Source organism: Balaenoptera borealis, assembly GCF_965194805.1.
Source record: "Balaenoptera borealis genome assembly, chromosome: 4".
NCBI lineage: Eukaryota > Metazoa > Chordata > Mammalia > Artiodactyla > Balaenopteridae > Balaenoptera > Balaenoptera borealis.
The window spans coordinates 140,176,085-140,201,844 of record NC_138861.1 but is presented as its reverse complement, the minus strand read 5'-3'; the positions used below and the strand labels follow the sequence as shown (position 1 = coordinate 140,201,844).

Genomic DNA, 25,760 nt, shown 5'->3' with positions numbered 1-25,760 from the left:
TTTTTGTAAGAGTTTGAGAAGAATTGGTATTAATTCTTTTTCAAATGCTTGGTAAAATTCACCAGTGAAGCTATCTGCTCCTGGACTTTTGTTTGTTAAGAGGTTTTTGATTACTGATTCAATCTCCTTCTTAGTAATCTATCTGTTCAGATTTTCTACTTAGTCATGATTCAGTCTTCATAGGTTGTATGTTTCTAGGAATTTATCCATTTCTTCCAGGTCATGCAATTTGTTGGTGTATAATTGTTCATGTCTCTTATGGTCCTTTGTATTTCTGTGGTATCAGTTGTAATGTCTTTTCTTTCATTTGATTTCGTTTATTTAAGTTCTGTTTCTTTTTTTCTTGGTTAGTCTAGCTAAAGGTTAGTGAATTTTGTTTATCTTCTCCAAGAACTAGCTCTTAGTTTCATTAATCTTCTCTATTGTCTTTCCAGTTTCCATTTCATTTATTTCTGCTCTAATCTTTGTTATTTCCTTTCTTCCAATAACTTTGGGCTTTGTTTATTCTTCTTTTTTGCTGTTTGAGGTGTAAAGTTAAGTTGTTTGAGACTTTTCTGGTTTCTTGAGGTGTAGGTACCTATTGCTAACAGTTCCCCTCTTAGAACTACTTTTGCTGCATCCTGTAAATTTTGGTGTGTTACATTTTCATTTATCTCTAGGTATTTTTTTAACTTCTTTTTTGATCCCTTCTTTGATCCATTGGTTGTTCAATAGCATGTTGTTTAATCAGCATATATTTTTGAGTTTTCTGACATTTCTTCATGTAATTAATTTCAGTCACCTAGAAAGGAACTCATACCCCTGTATGGTCCCTGATTTTTGTGACTGCTGCTGGGGACACTTCTACATCACCTGGCTCCGGTGGCAAGTGGGGCTTATGCTTGTGGGTCCCACAGGACTATTATCAATGGAGAAAGAGCTCTTAAACAGCTCCCACCCTTAGGGCACAGAAGGATGCAACAGACACAGGAGCTTGGCCTTTCTGTGAAGGAGGCCTGTTAGCTAATCATCATGACTGTGACCTGAGGGGCAGATTGCTAATTAAGCATGCATCTAAGGGCTGACTTCCCAGACACCTTGGAGGGCAGGTGTTATTCTCCCACTCATATCTGCCACACTCCAGAGAGCTATTGTCTCCTGGAGGAGAGCTTTAAATGGTCTGGTGCCTGTTTTGGAGGGTTGACACCCAAAGGACACCCCTTTGTTACCTGGCTCTGGTGGCCAGGAGGCCTTGCATTCCTGGGTACCATGGTACTATGCCCATTGGAGAGACAGTTCCTGGCAGGCTACCCCCCTTAGGGCACTGCACAGGCAGAAGACAGAGGCACAGCCCCAGTCTTTCTGTGAAGGAGACCTCTTTGCTTGTCCTGGAGTGTCAGCCTGAGGGGCAGGCTTCGGGTTTGGCACACATTTGGTGGCCTATGGAGTTCCTCTTAAGGATCATATGCCATGGACACCATCTTGGTGCTTCCCTTCTGCCTTGCTTGGCTCACTGGTATCTCCCAGAAAGGAGCTTATACACTTGCCTGGAGCCCTGATTTTTGTGATTGCCATTCAGGGAACACCTCAGATCACCTGGCTCTGGTGGCCAGTAGGGCTTACTCTTGCAGCCCCTCAGGACTACATACTTTTGCATACTTTTAAATTGCTTGCTGAGGTCTGGCTTCCAGTCATCCTGAATCTGGGTGCTGAGATTCTCCCCTTTGGGTCACTAGCAGGTCTTGGCACATCTTCAACTACTGGGAGATAAAAATATAATCTGCTGGGATAGGTTTGCAAGCTGACCAAGAGCTGGGGCAAGGCTGAAGGAAAAGGTTCATCTGCTACCTGAGGCCATTCCTTTAAGACTGAGAGAGGTGGTTCTTTCATCTACTATATAGAAACCAACACAGAAAGTCAAGCAAAATGAAAAATAGAGAAATATGTTCCAAATGAAAGAACAAGATAAAGCCTCAGGAAAAAACCTTAATGAAATGGAGATAAGTAATTTACCTGATAAAGAGTTCAAAGTAATGGTCATAAAATGCTTATGGAACTGGGGAGAAGAATGAGTGAACACTGTGAATTTTTTAATTGCAGCTGACATTACTGTAACTCAAAAAATGACAGAAAGTTATCACAATAATGGCTATTGCATTTTGAGCACTAATTATGTGCCAGACATTGTTCTAAATACCTTGTACATAATTAACTTAATCCTCACAATAACCATATAACATAGGTGTTATAATTATTTCCATTTTTACAAGTGAAGACCCTAAAGCACTAAGTTGAGTATTATGCTAGAATTAATGAGCTTAAAAGCTTTTGAACTCAATTTTGAACATAGCTATTCTGATTCTAAAGATCTGCTTTGAACTGCAAAGAACTACTTCATAAAAAGTGGCTTGAGCCCCATAACAAGTTTTTGGTAAGTATTATTGTTATCTCCATATCTCCATTTCCAAGTGAAGAGTGACTATTCAGATGAGGAGACTGAGGCTCTAAGAGTTTCAGGGGCTTCCCTAAATCCACATAGCCAGTTGTTTCAAATAGAGAATGTGAATTCAAACAGAGTTTGGCTCTGTATCATGGACTTTAAAAATAGCACCTTTAGTTATTATGCAAAATAAAAAAGCAATCAATTCTGAAGCATTTGTTTACAGAGACTTAGCTATAGATGGAACTGTCTTTTGTAGCCCAGATCTTTAACAGAAGAATTTGATAAAAATATCAGGTATTTATAGTCAGAGCAAACTAGGTCAAACTTTCATTTTATTCATTGTGTGACTACAGCCAAATTACTTAACCATTCTGATCCAAGTACTGATTCATAGATTATTATTACCTGAACAGTTTCCAGGCACAGTGCCAGGCATGTTGGATTTCGTTGTCTTGGTAGATTGTGCTTTGTCTGTACCACCCAAGGACCACCCTTTACCTATTTTGTAATTTTGCTTAGGTTTTGTTCGGTTATATTTTCAGAGTGTATTGATGATTCATTACTAATGTATTATTTAAATGTAAATTAAGCACAACAATGTGAATATACTTAACGTTATTGAACGGTATATTTAAAAGTGGCTAAGATGGTAAATTCTGCTATATATATATATGTAAGATAATTAAAAACAGAAAAAGAAAAGTGTGTAAATTAAAATTTATTATATGTCTAAATAACTCAAGGCTGCACAGATACAGTCTTGACTATACTCACATTGTACTACTTACAATACTCACATTAATTATGATTGTGTATATGTGTTCCACAAAATTTAATTCAGTGAATAATAACAGATGAAATATATTTATAAGTAAACAAATAACATTTTTATCATTATTAAGAAAATTGAGGTCATTTATATCAATTAACATTTCCTGCAACAGCATAGTTTTCCCTAAGTATAGAATGACCATAGAATTTGGACAATTTTGAAAGTGAATGGGAGTACAGAAAACAGTCAGACCAAGGATGCAATTATAAACTGTAACTATCCTGGGCAAACCTGAACATAGAGTCACCCTCTGTGTGCAAATAATGAAATAGAAGTCCACATTGTTTAAGTGCTAGGTCAAAGGAAGTAAAAAATGAATAAAATTAGCATTTATTTTCTTCGAATTTATAAATAATTAAATTTTATTACATCTGTTCTCTTCCAGAGCAATCATTCTTGATAGGAAACTTGTAAATTGCGAATTAGTTTCCATATTAAAACTTTGCCATTTAGACATACAGGTAAATAAGTTAAAAATATTAATAATTATAATATGGAAATTATAAAAGTACTTTGTACATCTATTGTGTTATCAGAAGTATTACAAGCTACATTTTTTCAAAGAACTAAAAATCATGATGAAAATAATCTTTTACTTCTAATTAGAAATTATACAACAGACTTCTTTTGCTCTGTTGGATTTGCCTTTTACAACTATAACATGTTATACAATTAAGAATTATTAAAAAGTATATCAAATGAAACTCTTAAATATTTTTTCAGTCAAACCAAAATTCATTTTGCATTATAAGATTTAATAGTTGTATTAATTTGTTACAAACAATTGATATAGCAGAGTACTGTAGTGATTTTTCAGTAGACTGTATATAATTTACTTTTAGTCAAAATACCAGGACATTCTAATGAAGTTTTTAATTTAAAAATGATACAACATAATATATCTAGAGAAATGTCTCATCAGAATTAGTAAAGAATTATTGAGGCACATAATTCTGAAGAGAAATAGCTAATATTTGACTGTCACTTAGTCATTGCTATAAAGAATGTATAGCTCAAAGTCCATCATGTAATTAATATAGACAAAATTAATAACATACTAGATTTATGCTAATGTTTTATATTAGTATAACAAGTTAACTTTTCAAGATTGACATATTGACATTCCAACACATTTTAAAAATTACATACATAAGGGATTTTAGGAAATACAAATTTTAATAGATGTTAAGCTATTTAATAGTAAAAAGTAAAAATAAGTACTATTTATTTTTTGGTTTAAAGAACAGTATTAAATGTACCTATATTTCTTAATGATGGTAACAGCCAGTATTTTACCATCACACTGATATCATTAATCAATTAGTGTACGAGCCACTAGTTTATTTTAATATATAATCACAAAGTCTTGATATGGATAATTGAAAGGTACCATAATAACATTCAGGGCATTTTAAAAGTGTTCCTTTGATTTAAACTATACCTACATATAATAGTCAATAAATTTGAAGAAAAATCATTTAGTTACTATAATTACCAATTTTTCATAAACAGATAAATTTTCATAGGTATGGTTTTAGGATCTAGGGTTCAGTCATACTCTGAGTTATAATTTATAGACAAAAACGTCTATGAAGAAAACATCTATAAATAGTAAGATTTTAGGGGGTGAAAAAAATATGAGTATTTTGGAAGGGGAGTCATGAAGACCTGATTACAATGAGGAGAGAAAGTGTGCCATTAAAATATATAGAATAAAAGAATTTCAGGTAGCGGGAAATGTAAGTGTAAATGCCATGAGGTGAGAATAAACACTGTTTTCTAAAGAAACAGGAAGGCCAGACGGAGGATATTCACTGTCCAAGAGTCAGAAGGAATGGGTTGTCTTGTGACCTTGACTAATCATTTCAAGTCACTGAGCTTCTGTTTCCTAAACTGCACAATAGAGACATAAATCTGCCTACACTACTTCAGGGTGGTGAGGTGGTAATGTTTGTCAAAGCATATTGGAAATTGTAAAGGGCTACAAAAATGTAAGTTATTGTTTTAGAACTATTTTATTATATGATATAACTCAAATAGTTTGGACTCCCGTGCCTAGTAGATGTTGCGCTAACTGGAAATGCTTACTTGGTGAGGTGGGTAGGAGTTAAAATGACTTAATTTATCACATAGTTTAAAAGACATTTTTACCATACAATCATTTTTACTCCCCTTGAATTTCTTTTCTGAGTCTCAGCTTATCAATAAAAGGGAGTAATAAAACCTAATATGTTTTTGGTAAAAATTAGTTGTGATAATACATACAAAGTACTCAGCAGAGTGCCTAAGGTATGTTCATTACCAAATTTAATAGCTATAACTGTCCATTTATGATAATTATGATCATGAGATGTACCAAAATATAATATCTAATCTCATATAAATTCATATGTAAAGTTCTTAATCACTGATGGAGAACATACAATTATACAATAAAGCAGTCATAGGTAACAAAATAGACACTCAAACTATATTTGGAAGTCAGTAATTTTATTAAATAATTAAAGTTTTGGAATAGTAGAGGCACTGAACTCATAACACTCACATTTTTAAGAACGTTTTAAGAATGTTTTGATTAACCAAAATAATTAAATACACACACCATTGGCTTTTAATTTAAAAAGACAATCATGTTATTTCATAGACCTCTTGAATCATAACAAGCATGGTGGTTTTATTCGTCCAATAATATTGTCTGAAATAAAATATTTTAACAGTTAGAAGCATAGTATGAGTTTCTGCAAAGTGTACAAAAACGAGGGATAATGTAATTTGACGAATGTCTATTTAGCAGCTTGTCTGTGGATATAGTGGTGAAACAAAATTTCTTCCACCATCAATATCACCTTCTACTCTGGGGAGAATTGCTACAGACACGAAGTTATGATTTCATGTAGTAAGTTAAGTGAAAGTGGGGTATGCATAAATCAGGTTGTGGTGTGAGTCTAATTAAGGATGGCATTTTGAATGAGGGAACTATAAGCTAAGGCCTCAAGGTCTAGGATCCAGCCAGTCAAAACGAGGATTTGAATGTTATAGGCAGAGGGGAGAGTATGAGCAAAAACAGTACCAAGAGATATGAAGAAATGTTTGGAGATGATGCATGTGTTTATTTTCTTGATTATGATGCTGATTCCATATGTTTATACATGTATCACATCTTACCAAATAGTGCATATTAATTATGTGCAGTTTATTGTATATCAATTATATTGCAATAAAGCTGTAAAAACATTTAAAGAGGTCTAACAATGAATGGGAATTGAGAATGTAGGTTAATAGTGGGGGGGGAGTCAATCTTTAATATCCATTTTTTATTCTGTAAAAAGTTGAATTTTTAATTAAAATGTTATTTCTAACATATGTGTCATCCGCAGCTTACCTCGCAAGATAACTCACAAAATTTTTTGAAGAACAGATAATCCCCATAGTCTTTTCACATTTCAGAAATGTATACAAAGGCTCAAAATTTTTAACTTTTTTAAATTATAATTTTGAAATAATTTTAGATGCACAAAAGAGTCAAAGATAGTATAGAGAATTTCTGTATACTTTTTATTCGGTTTCTCCTAATAATGACATTTTGTATAACCAGGGCACGTTTGTCAAAACTAAGAGATTAGCATTGGTATATTATTAAGTAAACTGCAGACTTTATCTGGATTTTACGAGTTTTTCCACTAGTATATATATTTTCTTGTTGCCTGATTCAATCAGAGCCTACATTATGTTCAGTTTTCTTGACTCAGATACTTCCAATCTGTGATGGTTTCTCAGTCTTTTCTTGTCCTTCATGACTTGGAAATTGAGGATTGCTATTAAGGAATTTTGTAGAATTTTGTAGAATGTCCTACAACTTTGGTTATTTTAAAATTTTCTTATTCAACTGAGGTTGTGAATTTTAGGGAAGAATATTGCAGAGGTGAATTGTCTTTTACATCGTATCATATCGAGGGGAACAGGATATTATTGTAGCTTTCTACCCATGATGTTAAGCTTGATCACGTGAATGAGGAGACATCTGCCAGGTTTCTACACTGGGAATCCCCTCCTCATTTGTAATTCACAAATATTATGAGGAGTTACATTGAAACCATGCAAATATTCTGCTTTGCCTGAAACTTTTAGTCACTAATTTTAACATTCCTCAGTGGATCTGACTGTGGTGTTCTAATAGTGATTTTTTATCTCCTCATTCATTCCACATTTCTAAATGGAATAAATGTTTTTATTTATTCAATTAATTATTTATATCAATATGGACTCATGGATATTTATTTTATCCTTTAGTTCAAAACCATTTCTATCTTTATTTATATTTTTCTTCAAATTGTTTAAGCTTCACACCTGGGAGTACTTTCAGACTGTCTTGTGTGCTCCTTTTGACTTGCCCCCATCTTTTTGTGATTGTTGTTGTTCTTTCGCATCTCCCACAAGTTGTTCCAGACTCATCTTGTAGTTTACCTTCCCCAGCCTTGGAAGAAATGTCAACTATTTTCCCAAGGATCCTTTGTTCTTGCTATTGGAGAGTGGTACTTAGAAACTATGATCTTGGTGCTAGGTATACTCATTATTATTGGGGTGTCATCACTTCTGGGCCTACTCAGTAGATAGAGCTAGGAAATGTATGTATGTGTACTAATCCATGTGTACATAGATTTCCACATTTATTTATGCACCAGTCTTTGTGTATGTGTGTGTGTGTATATATATATATATAATATGTATCACATGCATATGAATAATATGTAATACACACAAATGCGTATACACACCAAAACAAAATGTGAGTTCATCCTGCTATCTCACTACAGTACAGCACCACAAGGTTCATTCTTCACTCTCCTTTCCTTCTTTGAAACTTCTTTCTCCAACAGTAAGAAAATTTGCTCTTATTATCTATAATGAATTTATTTATGCAACCCTAATATACATATAGTTTCAGAATTGCTAATCCAAATCCCTACCTGGAAGAAATTTACTAACTAGTGTACAGTGTTTTGGTACAGTTCTCTTTGTCTTTCTCTTTGCACTGTCCAGTCAAAACACTCTTTTCCAAAGTACGTACATCAGCTCCTTTACTCACTCCCTTCAATATGGTTATATCATTTATTTGTATTATAATTAAATTCATTCCTATATAGCTTGCATTCCATTCTGGGACCCCCTGACATCATGTTGTTGTTGTTGTTATTGTTTTTAAACGTGCAAGTAGGAAAGTTCACTCTGGGGGTACAGATGGGTTTTGATAAGTACATAGTCATGGATCCACCACACAGTACTATACAAAACAATTCTATCATCCCCAAATCCTTCTACCTGCTGCCCCTTTGTAGATAACCTCTCTCTCTACCTCCTCACCTAGACAACCATAGATCTATTTTCTATCCCTATTGTTTTACTTATTCCAGAATGTCATATAAATGAAATCATACAATATGTAGCCTTTGGGAACTGGCTTCTTTCACTTAAAAGAATACATTTAAGATTTATTCATATTGTTGCATGAATCAATAGCTTAGTTTCCTTTTATTGCTGAGTAGCATTCACTTATATGAAAGTTTGTTTATCCATTCATCTGTTGAAAGATATTTAGTTTGTCTCCTGGCTTTAGTGATTATAAATAAAGCTGACATAAACTTTTGTATAGACTTTGTGTCAACATAAGTTTCCAAATCACATGGGAAACTCCTAAAAATGAGATTTCTAAGTCAATATGGTAAGTATTCATTTTTTGCCAGTTCCTTTTTTCTTCTTCAAACTCTTTTTGATTGAAATAAAATTTAAATAGAATAATATGAATTGTATGAGGTTCAGTAAGTTTTGAAAATTCAATTTTTCATGTAACTAATACCCAAATCAAGATTTTGAATATTTCGATCATCCCAGAAAGTTCATGCACGTTCTCCAGTCAAAGGCCCCTTGCCAAACAAAGACAACCACTTTTCAGTTTTTTATCTCTGTAGGTTAGTTTAACTGATCTGTGATATCGTAAAACAAATGAAAATACACAGTATGTATTGTATTTGGCTTCTTTTATTCAACATCGTGTTTTGATGTTGATTCATTTATTTTATGAATTAATATGTAATTTCTTTTTATTGTTGATTATTTGTTGATAAAATAAATTTATCACAATCTGTTTATTCATTCAATTATTAATGGAAATTTTGTTTTATTCCCCCAGTTTTTTGGTTAGATGAATAAAGATAAAATTAACAGTAATTGTATACATATTTTCACTTCTTTTGGGTAGCTGGAATTGCTGGGTCATAGGTAGGTGTATTTTTACTTTGTAACTGATAAACAGTATTTTAAAGGACTTGAATCATTTTACACACCCACTAGTAGTATATTGGAGTTGCAATTGCTACACATCCTAATGCTGTCTTTTTATTTAAGCTATCCTAGTGAGTGTGACATAGTGTCTCATTATGGTTTTAGTTTGCATTTTCCTGATAAGTAGATGCCTTAAATACCTTTTTATTTCTTTATGGAACGACGGCACATCTTTTGTGGAGTGTCTGCTCAAGTGTTTACTCGTTTTACAACTACAGAGTTTACCCTTTAATACTTATTTATTTATTTATTTTTATTTATTTTAATATTAGTAGTTGACTTTGTTTTTTTTTAAGATTTATTTATTATTTATTTATTTATTTTTGGCTGCGTCGGGTCTTAGTTGCAGCACGCAGGATCTTTGTTGAGGCATGCGGGATCTTTTTCGTTGCGGTGTGCGGTCTTCTCTCTAGTTGTGGCGTGTGGGTTTTCTCTTCTCTAGTTGTGTTGCCCAGGCTCCAGGACACGTGGGCTGTGTAGTTTGCGTCATGCAGGCTCTCTAGTTGAGGCGCGTGAGCTCAGTAGTTGTGGCACATGGGCTTAGTTGCCCCGCGGTATTTGGGATCTTAGTTCCCTGACTACGGATCGAACTTGCATCCCCTGCATTGTAAGGCGGATTCTTTACCACTGGACCACCAGGGAAGTCCCCCCTTTAATATTTATTAACAAGAATTCTTTATATGTTTCCTATAAAACAGCGGTCCCCAAGCTTTTTGGCACTAGGGACCGGTTTCGTGGAAGACAGTTTTTCCACAGACCAAGGTGGAGGTGGGGGAATGGTTTCAATATGATTCAGGTGCATTACGATTATTGTGCACTTTATTTCTATTATTACATTGTAATATATAATGAAATAATTATTCAACTCACCATAATGCAGAAACAGTGGGAGCTCTGAGCTTGTTTTCCTGCAACTAGATGGTCCCATCTGGGGGTGATGGGAGACAGTGACACCAGTGTGTGTTGCTTATGTCCAGTCTACTCTGTGATCTCATTTTTGTTGCTGTCCCTGCAGAAAACCCTGCTTCACAGAGACAGGATGTTCGAAATGGAAGCAGGCTTTTCAGTGCTTTTGTGGAAACATCAGGATATTCCGCCATGACTTTAATCCAGAACATACAGAGATTTGAAGTTGTCTCAAACATACTTTTAAGGCCACCATCATTTGTGATCTCAAGCAGTTGATCCTCTTCTAGCATGGACAAAGTCGATTTACCTGGCTTATTCATAAATGGGTCATGGATCCATTTTGTCCCAGTTCTGGGGTCTTTTGTGGTTGGGAAGTAATGCTCAATGTCTTTTGAAAGCTGAGATAGGTGATCATGCACCAGCTGGGAGAAAGAAGGCCCTGGCTCAGTCTCTTTCAAAATCTCTGCTAATGTTTGAAACATGTCAAAAATCCCAATGTTCACTCGTCACCCCCATAATTCCAGTTGGGCTTTGAGTGCAGCCACTTTATCAGCCGACTTGAATACAGTTGTCATTCTCCCCTAAAGTGACAGATTGAGTTCACTGAGCAGGTTGAATATGTCACACAAGTAAGCAAGTTTTGCGACCCATTCTGTGTCACTGAAATGTGCTGCCAGTGGTGACTGTTTTTCTAAAAGAAATCTCCGGAGCAGCTCTCGTAACTCAGAAACTCTGGCCAGTGATCTACCTTTAGAAAGCCGTCTCCCTTCTGTGTATAAGAGAAGACGTGTGTGCTCTGCGTCCATCTCCTCACAGAGCTGCACGAACACACGTGAGTTAAGGGCATGTGCTTTAATGTGGTTGATAATTTTAATCACATCCTGCAAAACGTTGTTGAGTTCAAGTGACATTTTTTGGCTAGTCAGCACTTCTCTATGGATGACACAGTGCGAAGACTCACATTCAGAAGCGACCTCTTTGACCTGAGTGGTGAAACCACAAAGCCATCCAGTCATGGCAGCCGCTCTGTCCATGCATATACCGACACAAAATGACCAATTCAGTTCTCCTGATATGTAATCATTCGAAGACTTGAATAGTTCTGCAGCTGTGGTGTTGGTTGGCAACAAAATTGCACATAACAGATCCTCATGCACATCCTCCTGAAAAATATATTGCACAAAAACAAGCACTGTTGCTTTATCATCAGCATCGGTAGACTGGTCAACCTGGATTGCGTACCATGGTGACTCATTAATCCTCTCTAACAATTGTGCCTCAATATCCTCTGCTGTTTCATCAATTCATCTAGTTATGGTGCTAGCCAAAAGAGGAACAAGTGCCACCTTTTGAACAGCAGCCTCTCCTTAAAGTTCACGACAAATGTCCTTAGCAGCAGGCAGGATCAACTCTTCACCAATAGTAAAAGGCTTCTTAGCTTTAGCAATGCAGTTAGCCACTAAGAATGATGCTCTCCATGCAGACACATTTGATGAAGTAGTGACCTTCAATAATTGCTTCTGTTCTTCGTGTTAACATTTCTTTCTTTTGAAAAACTCCAAAGTCTTGTCTTTTAATGCAGGGTGCTTCATCTCCACGTGGTGAAGCAGTTTTGAAGGTTTCACGGCTTCACTGGATAGCCGGACGCCATGTATTATACAAAGCGGGCTTGGAGAATGTGAATCACATGTTGCAATGAACCCGTAATTTAAGTAGGACCCTTGGTATTTTCTTTTAAATGCAGCTTCCTTTTGTTGGCAGTCTTAGAGTCTTCTGCTGTCTCATCATTGGGTCTTCCCCTCTTTTCAAAGAAGCTCTCCAGCGACGTTTGTTTTTTACTCATTTTGGCTGGGGTTAGCTTGTGGGCTTACCCAAACTGTGACTGATGGCCAATTAATTTTTCCCTTGTAGATAAGTTCAATTTGTGTCGTATCTAAGAAATTTTTACTGTCCCAGGCTTATGAATGTATTCTACTAGCTTTTATTCTAGGAGATTTTTAGTTTTCGCTTTTAAATTGATGATCCATCTTATTGACCTTACATTCTGTTACCAGCTATATCCACTTACTATTAGTTTTTCATTATTGTTAATGTTCATTCCATACAATGTGAACTATCATGTCATTTGCAAATAAACATTCTTTTTAAATCTTTATAAACCCTCTGTCTTTTTTGTGATTTTACACAGGCAAGATCCTCAAGGAACATGCTGAATTGACAGTTGTACCCTTTTTAAGGTAAAAATATTCAATATTTCGCCACTAATGATTTGAAAGTCCTCTTCTATTTCTGATTTGTTGAGAGGTTTTATTCAGAATACATACTTAATTTTGGCAAGTGGCAAATGCTTCTTCTTCATTTATGTAGATGATGCATTTTTTTCCTTTAGTTTTGTAATATGGTGATTTCTATCAGTTGATCTTCAAATGTTAAACCAACATTTCATTCCTAGGTATAATACCCGTAGTCATTTTGTATTAATTTTTTTATGTAACATTAGATTCAATTTGCTAATATTTCTTGAGAATTTTTGCATCTAAATCCCTAGAGGATATTGATGTAAAATTTTCTTTTTTAGTAATGTCTTTGTAAGGTTTTGACTACCAGATGAAATGAGTTAAATAGTATTCTCTTTAGTTAATCAATGAGTTTGTTTAAGTAGTTGAAGGGTTTTATTAATAAAAGTATTTGACCATTCTTGTGGGAAGATTTCTAATTATAAGTTCATATTAAAAAAAAAGATTTAGGCATATTCAGTGTTTCTATTTCTTCTTCTGATAGTTTTTACAAGTTGTGCTTTTCAAGTAATTGTGCATTTCTTCTAATTTCCCAAGTATTGTCGTAAATTTATTCATAATATTTGTTATTACACATTTAATATTTATGGAATATGTAGTGATGGTTCCTCTTTTATTTCTGATGTTGAATTTTTTTTTTTGTTCAGTCTTGCTACATGTGTATCGAATCCATTAATCATTTTAAAGAACTAACTTCTGTCATTGATTTTTGTTTTCTATTTCATTGAATTTTGTTGTTTTGTTTTCTTTTTTCTAAATAATTTAAATTTATTTTGTACTACATTTTCCTTAATATAGTCTTCTAGCTTCTTTAATTTGCTCTTATAATTTCTTAAGTGGAAAACTTAGCTCATAGATTTTAAACCTTCCTTCCTTTATAACATAAGCATTTAAAACTACATTTCCCTCTGCATACATATTCAGTTTCATCCCCTAATATTTTGGTGTATTTTACTTTAACTCTCATTTGGTTGGAAATACTTTCTATTTTCTTTTGTTATTTATTATGTAATTAATAGGCTATTTAGGAGTAGATTATTTAATTTCCAAATATTTGGGTAAATAGGTATCTTTTTGATTTCTAATTTAATTTTGCTGGGATCATAGATATTCTGTAGGATTTTAAGACTTTGAAACTTATTTAGTTTGTTTTATGGGCTGGCATTTCTGATAGCTGTGTAGTCTTCTATAAATATTAATTAAATTAATTTAGTAAATTGTGTTGTTCAGATTTTCTACATCATATTTTTTCCTCTTGCCTTATACATTACTGAGAAATGGAAGTTAAATGCTCCACTATGACTGTAGATTTATCCTTTTTTTAACTTTAGTGCTGTCAATTTTACTTTCATGAATTTTGAAGCTCTCTTATTTTATATGTATTTAGGAATATTCAACTGACTATTGTATCTTTTTTGAAGTGACCCTCTTTAGCTCGGGTAATACTTCTTGTCCTGAAGTCTAGTTTGTCTGATGCTAATGAAGCTACATCAACTTGTTGTTTAGATTTTCCATGCTATATCTTTTCTATCATTTCGTTTAACCTTTCCATGTCTTTATATTTAAAATGCATCACTTGGAAGCATGTAGTTGTGTATTACTTTTTTTTTTTTTCATTTTGACAACTTCTGTCTTTCTTTTTAACTGGAGTATATAGTTTATTTACATATAATTTAATTATTGTGTTTAAAATACATCTATTTTTTTCTACATATTTTCTAATTATTTCCTCTGTTCTGTATTCCTTTTTCCTTCCTTTCTGCCATTGCTTGTGTTAATTGAACATGTTTAATTTCCAACTTTGTTGTTCTATCTAGTTTATTGACTTTTTGTTTGTTTGTTTTACTGTTATTTATTTTTGCTCTAGGAAGAATGGGGAGTTTAGCTGTAGGAATAGAAGTACTAAGCAGTATGGCATTATAAGTGTAAGATTAATGTATTGTAATGAACAGTGGCCCCCAAAGATACCGAGGTCCAAATTATTAGAATCTATGAGTGTTACCTTATATGGCAAAATTGACTTTGTATTTTTTTGGGGGGGAGGGGGAGATGAACAGGCTTTATTGATGTTCTAACTTCTTATCTGAAAAAAACTGATTTTGTAGATGTAACTGTTAAAGATCTTGTGATGGGGAGGTTGTCCTGGGATTATACTAGTGGGTCCTAAATGTAATCACAAGGGAAGTTACTGGAGGGAGGTAGAGGGAGATTTGACAACAGAGACAGAACAGAAAGGACAATGTGACCCCTGAAGTAGGATTCTACCCTGCCAGCTCTAGAAGCTAGAAGAGGTGAGACAACAGGTTCTCCCCTAGAGCCTCCAGAGTGAGTGCAGCCCTGCTGACATGTTGATTTTGGCCCAGTGAAACCTATTTCAGACTTTTGACGTGTAGAAGTTTAAGAGAATAAATATGTATTGTTTAAAGCCCCCAAATTTGTGGTAATTTTCAAAGCTGACATAAGAGACAATTGGACAGGACCTTATATTTGGAATATAACCAAAGATAATAGAGCGTTAAGCTTTCTAGTGTTCAGCAGCATCAGAGTACAAGATTAAAATAGAATTTTGATTAATCATGTCTTATCTTGAAAGGTCATCTTAGATATTTGCTACCAATGTAAAGGTGTGAAATCATCAGAATTCATCATATACATGAGAAATACAAAGATTTGTTATAGGAAGAATATGTCCATTATATTTTATAATTATATTTTACTACAAAAAAAGTTAACTTCAGAAGGCAAAGGTGATTTATTATGTTGAAACAAATTATCCATTCTGTTAAACTCACTGCACCAACAATACTTACAATGTGGATATTAGTCTTTGTCATCTCTCTAACCAAATTAATCTTAATACTGTGGACTTGGAGAGTGACAGAACTAGAAAGGTTTTTGGCCAGTGCCCTCATGTGAGAGAGGAAATGCGGGCCTAGAGATATTAAATTAATCACTGATTCTAAGGTAAGAAAAGCCACAAATCAGTTAGCATAATTTTCTCTCAAATCCTAGAATAATTATTTTAAAACTTTACACCATTTGAATATGTATATTGATATTCTTCATTTAGTTGAAAAGTGCTATTTCAGTCAGGAAAACAATAGCCACTCTAGGATTTTGGAGAAGAAAGGACTTAATACAGGCCATTTTAGGCTTGCTTTAATCATTGTTGGAAGGGTAAGGTGAAGACGGTCAGAGAAGAAATTCCTAAAAGTGGTTGATTCATAGGACTCACATGGAAGCCGCAGTGAATTTCATCAATCTCATCAGGATATTGTTAGCTGTTAAAGCAGGCTAGTGTCCCGACCTGTCTCTGAAATGATGGTGGCCCTCAGCATTCTTGGTGAGACCTGTACTTCCATTCTCAGCTGCTGACTGCACCAGAGCATATGAATCTCAAGGCTCGCCTTTGTGCAAGATCTGCTTCAAGATCCCAGAGATGATTTCTCTTTCCACTTTCTAAATCTGGCACAGGTGTCTCACATTGGCTGACCCTTCTCCCTGCAATACACAGGGGACCCTAAAGAGGATAGCAACAATACTAAGTTGAACACAGAGGTTTTTTTCTTTGAATTCTTTAAAGTTTTTGAAATTTTATTTGTGTTAATTGATGTAGCTTTTTAATAAAACATGGGGGATTGGCCTTCGCAATATTGACTGTGCTGTTGGTTTTGTTGTAGTGTATTTTCCCTATGACATTAATCTTGTGGTACAATCTGAATTTCTTCAGGCCCCATCAGCCAGAGTATCTTAGTGTCATGATAGCAGTAACAATAAAGTAAATATAAGTTAACTTCCAAACAAGCCATATTGGATTTGTAATGTGTGCTTAAGTCTGTCAGGAACCACACTCTTTCTCAACATGTCAGCATCTATTATTTCATCTTTGATTGCTGGTGACTTATCAAACATCCTTAGTACTCTTCCTCAAACAGAGCCTGTGTCTTGTAGCTTTTTCAGCTGTAATCCAATTTTTCTATTTGAGTCCTGTTGGCATGGTGTTAGGTGTTAAGGAGGAAGCTTCTATAACTTTCTGATTTATCTCAGTCTTTCAGTGGACCTGTGTCTCTGGCCTCTGACCTTTATAATATTTTCTTCTTGTACAGTTTTCTTCTCTCCTTATGTGAGACAGGGAGTCTGGAAGGGGCTAAAGTGGGAGGAATGACCTTCTCTCAAGACTCTGGGACAAGACTCTGGTAGAGTCTTCCCCAGGATTGCAGGCCTTTGTTAGAGGGAATGCTTATGGGGTACTGGTATAATTAACAAGGATTACGTCTTGCATCTTCACCATGAGAACCTGATGGCGTTCTTGAACATAAATCCCATGAAGGTATGGGGATCCTCTGAAGACTGCAGCCCTGAAAAGTATCTCACGTTCATCTAAGGCCACACTCAGTCTCCAACAATTCATCAAAACGACCTTTTAATTGTTCCTCTCAGTTTATGGCTCCAGTGGCTTCTTCTCCAGGTAAGGAGATCTAGACTATGGCTCCAGGTTCACTTGTTTCTCCAGGTCTCAGGGTGGTACTTATCCTGGGGCTTCAATTCTCTGATGAATCCCAGAAAGGTACTGATTTTTAGTTTGTTCAGTTTTTGTTGTTTTCTTTGGAGGGAATGGGATGAAGACTTCAAAGCTCTTTGCATTGGAGCTGAAACTAGAAGTCTTATTACCGTTGTTTTTTGGAGCCACATGAGAACATTTCAAGTGTATCTTAAGGGCGAATTTCTTTCCTACCTGGTATCCTGTGAAGGGGTTTTATGGAGCAAGTTATGGATAGATTCTTTTTCCAAGGTGGCTTAGAAAGTCTTAATCCTGGAAAGCAACTTCTAATCTCAACTTCCCAGTTATTCAGTAGTTTAGGGGTCTTCCTGGTCTTACCACAGTGAAGCATCCCTATTCTCACAGGCTTGGAATTCTCTGTGTGGTTCTCCCTACGGCATATTGCTCTCAAAAGAAAAGAAAAGAAAAGAAAAGTTCTAAGTAAGAATTTTTATTTATGGTTACAACTTGAAATCGCTTTGAAAATGAAAGCCAGTATTCAGTAAGATGATATTTTGAGAGACAGAGCCATCCTGTTGAAGTACAACTGAAATATTTTATGGAGAATACTTCATTCTTGCAGTGTGGATGGAGTAACATAAAGTCGTATCCCATCTAAGAGTTTAGGAAGAGATTTTCTGCAAAATCATGTACCAAAAACATGCACTTGTAAGATAATTAAGATCGTGTCTCACTTGACAGTCTTACATCAGATATCATTGTTGTGTGTGCTTGTAGTGGGGCCCATGCAGAAACAAAGACAGTACTGTCATGCTTATTGTTTTTAATCAAAAATACATTTTAAGTTATTACTGTTTCCTTCACTCAATTGTCTGATGTGTGCAGAAAATTTTAAATGTAACATTTCATCTCTCCTTTACTTTAGCCCATTTACTTTGCCTTTTTCTTAGAATGATTATTTAGAGTCTTAGTATAGTGTTCTATTTATTGATGGTATTTGTAGCTTTATATATCCCCTCTGAAAGCTCTATCTGTGGGAGACAGAAAGACTGGAATTGCCATTAGGTCATCTACCACCTGTAAAATGATTTTTATTCTCCATTGCATGTATTTCACATTAGGAGTAGAAGACATTTTTTGCCTGAAACAGATACAAAAATAAACCTTCTTCCTCAAAAGTGTTCATTTTTCACAGAATCACTAGGTTACCCACTGCCTACAGAGTGATATTCTGGTAATCCTTTTTTTTTTTTTTTTTTTTCTTAAATATTCCATTACAAATTTTGCTACAATACACAGCTTATTTTTCCACACCCACACATCCACTAACATTAGTTTTCTGAAGTGTGAAACAGGACTTCCCGGTGGCATCTTCATGTTTTACGTAGCTATTAATGAAGCCACTGCTGACACTGGGTATGTCACTGTAAAATCCTGACACTTTTTGGAGGAAAGAAAAGTGTTATCCAATTATTTTCTCAAAATATAGCGCCGGCAAGTAACTGAGAAGGTAGTATCCACCTAGTATCAGCTTTTCAAAAATCCATGGCCTATCAGTTTGAGGCAATTTCCTTGTTAAAAGCCTTTATTAGACAAGTTAAAAACTATGAATTATAGAGTTTTGCTCATTTAGGAGACGAGAAGGAACTATCTACTCAGCAAAAAAAAAAAATGAGGAGATATGATTTAAATTGGTTGGCTTCACAGTTGGAATTCAGTAGATGGTTGCAGAGCTCAGTGTGTGTGGGGTAGTTCTCAACTTACTATGCTCTGAAAGAATTATTTTGCAAGCATATCTGAAACAGCTTTAGAGTGCTGCACTTCTCTGGATAATTCAGGACAAAAAATTGCTGTAGGTTGGATTTCTCTCATCATTGAGGGGAGCTGATATTTCTTTGTTATTCTTCATTTATATCCCTACAGTCAGTTGTAAACCCTCTATTTCTATTTACAGTTCTAGACAGTTAATTTTAAATCCTTTATTTTGCCAGTTAAAATGGTTGATGTCAGCTCTTGATTAGAAAAACATAATTTTCCTCTAAATTAACCAAACAGGGAGGGAGAAGAAATCCTTTATGTGAAATTATAATTTTGAACAGAGACAAAATTGAAATTATTTTAGTTTATAAAAAAAAATAAATGATTATGCTGAAATGCAGGTGGTTCATGGGTTATTGTTATATTTCTTTTCCCTGTCAGTGTGGAGAAATATAAACTACATAAGCAATGTGGAATTGTGGCATTCTTAATAGAAAGATGTATATTTTTGATTTGTCTTAGCCTGGGTTTCCACGTGCAGACTAAAGTGAAATATTTTGGTACATTTTCCAGTTCTGTTGCTGTGAATTACACATTTAAGATAAAAATCTTTTTAGTCCATCATTACAGGGGTAGTTGATTAACGCATTATATATTGTTAGTACAGGCTAAGACATATTTTAAGACAGTGAGTAAAAAAGGGAAATGTAAAGTAAAAAAGGGACCTTCCAGTCCGAAACCTTCCAGTTTCTGACTGGAAGGTGGTTCCATTTTTCACAAGCATTTTGCATAAATATGTTAATATTTTGAGTAGTAATGATTCTAAAGCTGCAGTAAGGCATTTTTGTGTACTGTGATATATAGAGATTACTACTCTTAAATTGCTTTTTACCTGAAAATATTACGGTTTTAGGATAATTTGGATATCTTCCTCCAAGTATTTTGTGTATCTTGACATTTATTAAAGAGAGGGTGAGTATAAGATTATAGATTCAGATGTAACCTGAGAATAATGGAAAGTTGATTTGTTCTGTTTTGGGGGCAGTTCAAATCATCTATTTCTTGAGAAACTTTGTGTTGTTGTTACTAAATAAGCATCTACTCAATAAATATCTAATTTCTTCAAAAAAAAACCTTTTAAATATTCAATACGCAAACTTAAATCAAGCATATATATTCATCAAACTAACTAAACTTGTCAAGTACAATCAGAGATGTTGCTTGTTAGACTGATATCAAATCAAAGCTTTTATAGTTAAAATAATTGAAAATTATTCTTTTTAATATGCAAAATTGATAAAAATTGGATATATCCAATTGAATAATCATAATCACAATGGGGTTTAGGTGACGTTTAAATCCCCAGACATCTGAAACACAAAAGTTCTATATTATAATGATAGTGTAGTAATTTAAAACTACATCTGAATATGAAAATTATTTTGATATCACAAAATTATTCATTCTGTTGTGACATTTAGGAAATAAAACAAATAGATCTTGTATTTTTTTCTTTATTACTTTAAAGGATTTATACTACTCACGAGCATAGCTTAATTGGACACTGTTTGAGGTACACCATGTATTTTTCTTTATTATGAGATGTATGTGTACAGTACACAAAGGATATCGTGTTTAAAAACTCTTAAAAATATTGTCCAAACAGTTTTTGTAAACTAGACCTGTGGCCTGTGTCATGATTATTGTGATTTAAATTCCTGCAAATGAACATCCAAACACATAGTTTGACCATCTAAGTAGATCCAGGTATTCAGTATGACCGTCCTTATTGTGAGTTCACTAAAATTCATACTAGGTTGAATAGTTTTTTATGGTTCCACAGAAATGATGCAGAGCAACATATCAAATATACATAAACATGACTTGTTCCACTGGTGGAAAAATAAAGTTACATATGAAGACAGCTGCTTGGCTATTATTCAGGGAAACATCCAATATCTGAGTGAATGACTGACCATGAATCTAGAAAAATTCTGTGTGTTGTGCTGTTCCTTTGCCTACTCACTCATTCAATCATGTGAATCATATGACTAATTCGATCTATTAGAGTGAGATACAAATGGGTCAAAGTTTTTGTTTATTGGAAGAGTTGTGTGAGATAATTAGTCATTTTTCTGACTAAGGATTTTCTAATTTTAAGTGAATATTTCATGATTATTGAGAATATTTCAAGGACTCCCATACAATTTTTTTCTTTTCCTAAATTTCACCCACATAGACAACTATCTCATCAACATTTCCATTTTCCCTTAAGAATTTGCTTAAGTGAACCTTCTACTTTCTCCCTGCCAAATTCTCCAATTTTCCATTATTCCCAACCTCAGGGAATGGTATCACAAATTGTGTGATCATGAAAGTCAGTAACCAGAAAACGGACCATAATTCTCTCTTTTCCAAATCCTACGTGTGACCATCACTTCTAATCTACCCCCACTAAAGCACGTGTGCCTGTTCAGTCTGTTACATTCCCATAACTGGTTGCATTAACTTCAGGGTTTGGACAATTATAGTAATTATTCAACTGGTCTCCTAGATTTGAGTATTTATACCATCCAATCCACTGATCACAATTTTTATATATTTATAAAATATAAATATTCCACTACTTGCTTCAGTTACACATGCTTGCCTAAAGAAGGAAAACAAAATATCCAATCACCTCAATATTGCCTAAGACGTTAAGTTCTGCTTCTATTCACTTTCCAGCATCGTCTCTTACTGAAGTCTTTCTCAGATATCACCATCAAGTATGAAAATTCTTTCAGTTCTTAGTTGTTGTTTTTTTAAAGAATAGTCTCTCTGTTTAAAGCGTTCCTCGCCACTACAATTGCACACCCTCCCACCCCATCACCACGGTCTCCACACCACCTTAACTTTGCAGTTAAAACCTACTCCTCATTCATGAGTAAACTTATATAACCTTCTCTGTGAAGTTTTTCATGGATGGTAGAGATAGAATTTACCACTCCTTTTTTGTACAACTGAGCCCTTTGTCTACTTCTGCAATGGCTCTCAAATCTTAATATTGCATTAATAGTTTATGTGTCAGTTTCTCCCTAATAGAGTGAAAGCTTAATGGGGTTTGAATCATGCCTGATTTAGTTCTATTGTCATACTGTTCAACCCAAGCCTTCATAAGATCGTCATTGATGAATGAACGAATCATAAAGCAACAAAACAAAATGAAATGTATATAGCACTTGACTAAACACAAATAACTTTCATATCGCATTTTAAGAAATAAATAAAACAAAATATAGTAAAAATCAAGATTTTGATTTTACATATGAAAAACTCTAAAATACTGGACTTCCCTGGTGGCTCAGTGGTTAAGAATCCGCCTGCCAATGCAGGGGACATGGGTTTGATCCCTGGTCCAGGAAGATCCCACATGCCGCGGAGCAACTAAGCCCATGTGCCACAACTACTGAAACCCGTGCATAGAGCCCGTGCTCCACAAAAGGAGAAGCCACCGCAATGAGAAGCCTGCACACCGCAACGAAGAGTAGCCCCTGCTCACTGCAACTAGAGAAAGCCCGTGCGCAGCAACGAAGACCTAACACAGCCAAAAATAAATAAATTTATAAAAACAAAACAAACAAACAAAAACTCTAAAATATTTTTTCCCCAGTGTAACATCATCAGTATGGGAGTGGAAATTTGAATGCAAGACTGCTGATGGAATGCCTTTGAGTTTTTCAGATAGAAGGTGTTATTTAAGTATCCTGATGGTTTGGTAAATCTACATAATTAAGATTACATAAGAATTTGGGTTGTGTTTCGGCTCTGTCATTAGAAGATATGGGATCCTAGGAAGTTATTTACTTTCTTTGGAATTCAGTTTTCTGAGAGTAGGACCCAGTGCCTTCTAAGTTCATATTTTGCTCTCAAAAACCTATGAAACTTTATGTTCTGGTTATGGAGTTAAGTCTTGATAATAATCAAAATAACTTTGTACTTTAGTAATGTGATTGATGACTAGGACTTAACAGTGCAATGCAAGCTTTGCTCAGGTATTTCCTGAAAATCTTTCTGCATGCTCAACCTTTTTTTTTTTTTTTAAGTAATACTCAAAACAGTTACCTAGTGACTGTATTCAGTTTACTGGCTATTCAAGATACTTCACACTCTATTTTTCTGTAGAGGTGATTATTTTCAATTAAAAAATAGTTCATTTATACTTGAGAGAAAACATATTTGCAGTGTTACAACAAAGCTTATACTTCGCTCTGGTACCATCATAATTAGATGTGTATTTTATTACACGCGGGGGAAAATGTACAGATACTGGCCATCACAAGTGCACATTAGCACATAACTACTTTGCGCCCTAAAAATTGCCTGAGTAGCCTGTCCAGCTGGTCCAACTGTAGTTTTCAAAAGAGATGAAGTCTTGACCTTCTCCTGTAAATTACTGACTCAATAACAAAACCCCAACACATTATCCTTATTTTGTACAGTGCTGCCTGAAAGCATAAACCTGGTAGCCAGAATTCAAGGACACATTCAAGGGAGAGATTCTCAGGGATTTATTTTATTAAATTTACAGATATTCCTTTTTTTTTCTCTCTCTAGTAAGATTTGCTCATGCCCTCAGTTGCAACTGCTGTTCCTCAGAAAAATTCTCTATTTCAACTTGTCTGGGCTGTTTCATTTTAGGTATCAGTGATCTCTTATTTCTCTGGGGATATTAATCGCTTTTTAATTTCTTTTATCTTTTCCTCTCTATATATTTTTATTTTATCCAAAGTCCATTATTTTTCTTTTTATTTTTTGGTCTGTCCTTCACGTTAGGTTTTCTTCAAATGTCTGGCAATCTTTTGATGCCTCTTCATATTTGAGTGGGAGAAATTGAAATGCTAATTGGAAGCTGCTGTGTGTTGGTGTGGCTTGCTGAGCATTCCACAGGAAGGTGTGTAGCTGATTAGAGGCAGGGAGCCCTCTGTCAGCAACTGGAGGCCTTTTTTCTTGTGCCTGTGTCTTTTAATGACCCTCCTGTAAAAAAATAGTACATTGTTTTACACCACCATATATAGCTACACTAAAGAGACAGTAGTTGTGTCAAGCAAAGTGCCTTCTGGGGAGATTCAAATTGCCATACTGAGGTGTTTTTGATCAGAGAGCATCCTGTTTATATCATGTGCTCCCAAGTACCAATACGAAGAATATTGGAACTTTCAAAGGTAATCAGCTATAAGCTGGCTTTCTATTACCTTTAAGGTAATAGAAATTGAAATCTATGTTATCTGGATAAAAATTAACTTTACCACCCAGTTCCACTTACTTAAGGGTTTGAAGGTGTGAAATTAAGTGGAACCAGATCGTAAAGGGCAAGAAGCAAAAATATACCATACTATAATGATTTTCTAGAAGCCGTGAGGCTCTAGAAAATGTGGTGTTAATAATAGAATAGTATTATCTCATGGTTACTATATGCTGGGCAGTCTTCTAACTTATACACTTGAATTTCTTCAATTAATCCTCACCTTGATGTCTCGCATCCAGAGGCTGACTGTATAGAATATATTGTGAGCTCCTTAGTGCTCTGGATTTCAGTTGAGTTCAGTCATGAGAAACTAAGAGAGAAGGGAGATCTCGGGATTTATTCTGCCGCTCTCTTCTCTCCTACAGGATCTTCTCAAACTACCTACTTCCCTCAGCCAGAAACCACAGCTCTTTTTAAATCATCCCTCTCCGCACAGACCTCTCCCTCCCTTCAGGAAGCTGGCAGCCATTACCTCCCCTTGTTTTTCAGGCCAAGGATGATTGACAGTTTCCACTATGCCTGGGAGGTTCCCTGTTCCCTGCTCATTTTTAAACAGTCGTTTAATTAAATTTTCCTTTAATTATCATCACTTGTACATACCATCTATTTTCTACTGGAAACACCCTGTCTACTGACTAACAGCACCATCTCTGAGAAAAAAAATGAGTATAGTGAAACATTCTTTCCTATTGGAAAAAAAAAGATAACTAATAGCTAATAATAATAAATAAATAAAATAATAGCTAAACTTTATTGAGCACTTACTTACTAGATACCAGGAAAGAATCTGAATACTTTTCATGCATTAAGTCATTAATCTCTCAGAAATTAATGTGGTATCTATTATTGTTATCTTCATTCTATAGATGTGGAATCTGTGGAACTTGCCCAACATCACACACCTACCACATGGTTAAGGGAGGACTCAACCCAAGGATGATTGACAGGTACTCAAGTGGCATTTGTTAATAGGAAACAGCTAACGGAAGAGAGAGTGCTTTCACTAGACGTGGCTCTACTTGTCATGTCATATATAACTTGGTTCTCATATTGCCAGAACTGATTTTTGAAAGACACTGGATATATAGATTTTTTGGTTTAACCTCTCCTCATTCTAAGCTTAGATTTAAGCTCTTACAAAAATAAAAATAAAAAACAAAACAAAACAAAAACTCAGAAACAACAACAACAAAAAATAACCAAACAACCCACTTTTTTGTGGGCCGAATAAAACTTTCTACTTGCCAAAAAATGGCACATTGACCAGTATTTTACAACCTTCTGAAAGACTAAGTTGAAAATCCAATTTTATGTGAGTAACGTAACTATTTGTGCTTTTTCATTAATACATTTATCTTGCAGTAACTTTCAATAACACTGTCTTCAGAATAGCTTCAGTTTCATAAGTTGAAGTT

General features: G+C 34.7%; 2 long non-coding RNA genes across 2 annotated transcripts in view; both read left to right on the top strand.

The window, feature by feature from the left end:
• The window catches only part of LOC309627684, a 484,892-nt gene that overhangs the window by 110,565 nt on the left and 348,567 nt on the right, over positions 1–25,760 (top strand). The window lies entirely within an intron of this gene.
• The window catches only part of LOC309627683, a 96,603-nt gene that overhangs the window by 19,490 nt on the left and 51,353 nt on the right, over positions 1–25,760 (top strand). The window contains exon 2 of the long non-coding RNA XR_014243909.1: positions 11–25,292. This is a non-coding gene — a long non-coding RNA (uncharacterized lncRNA). The remainder of the gene's footprint in view (positions 1–10; positions 25,293–25,760) is intronic.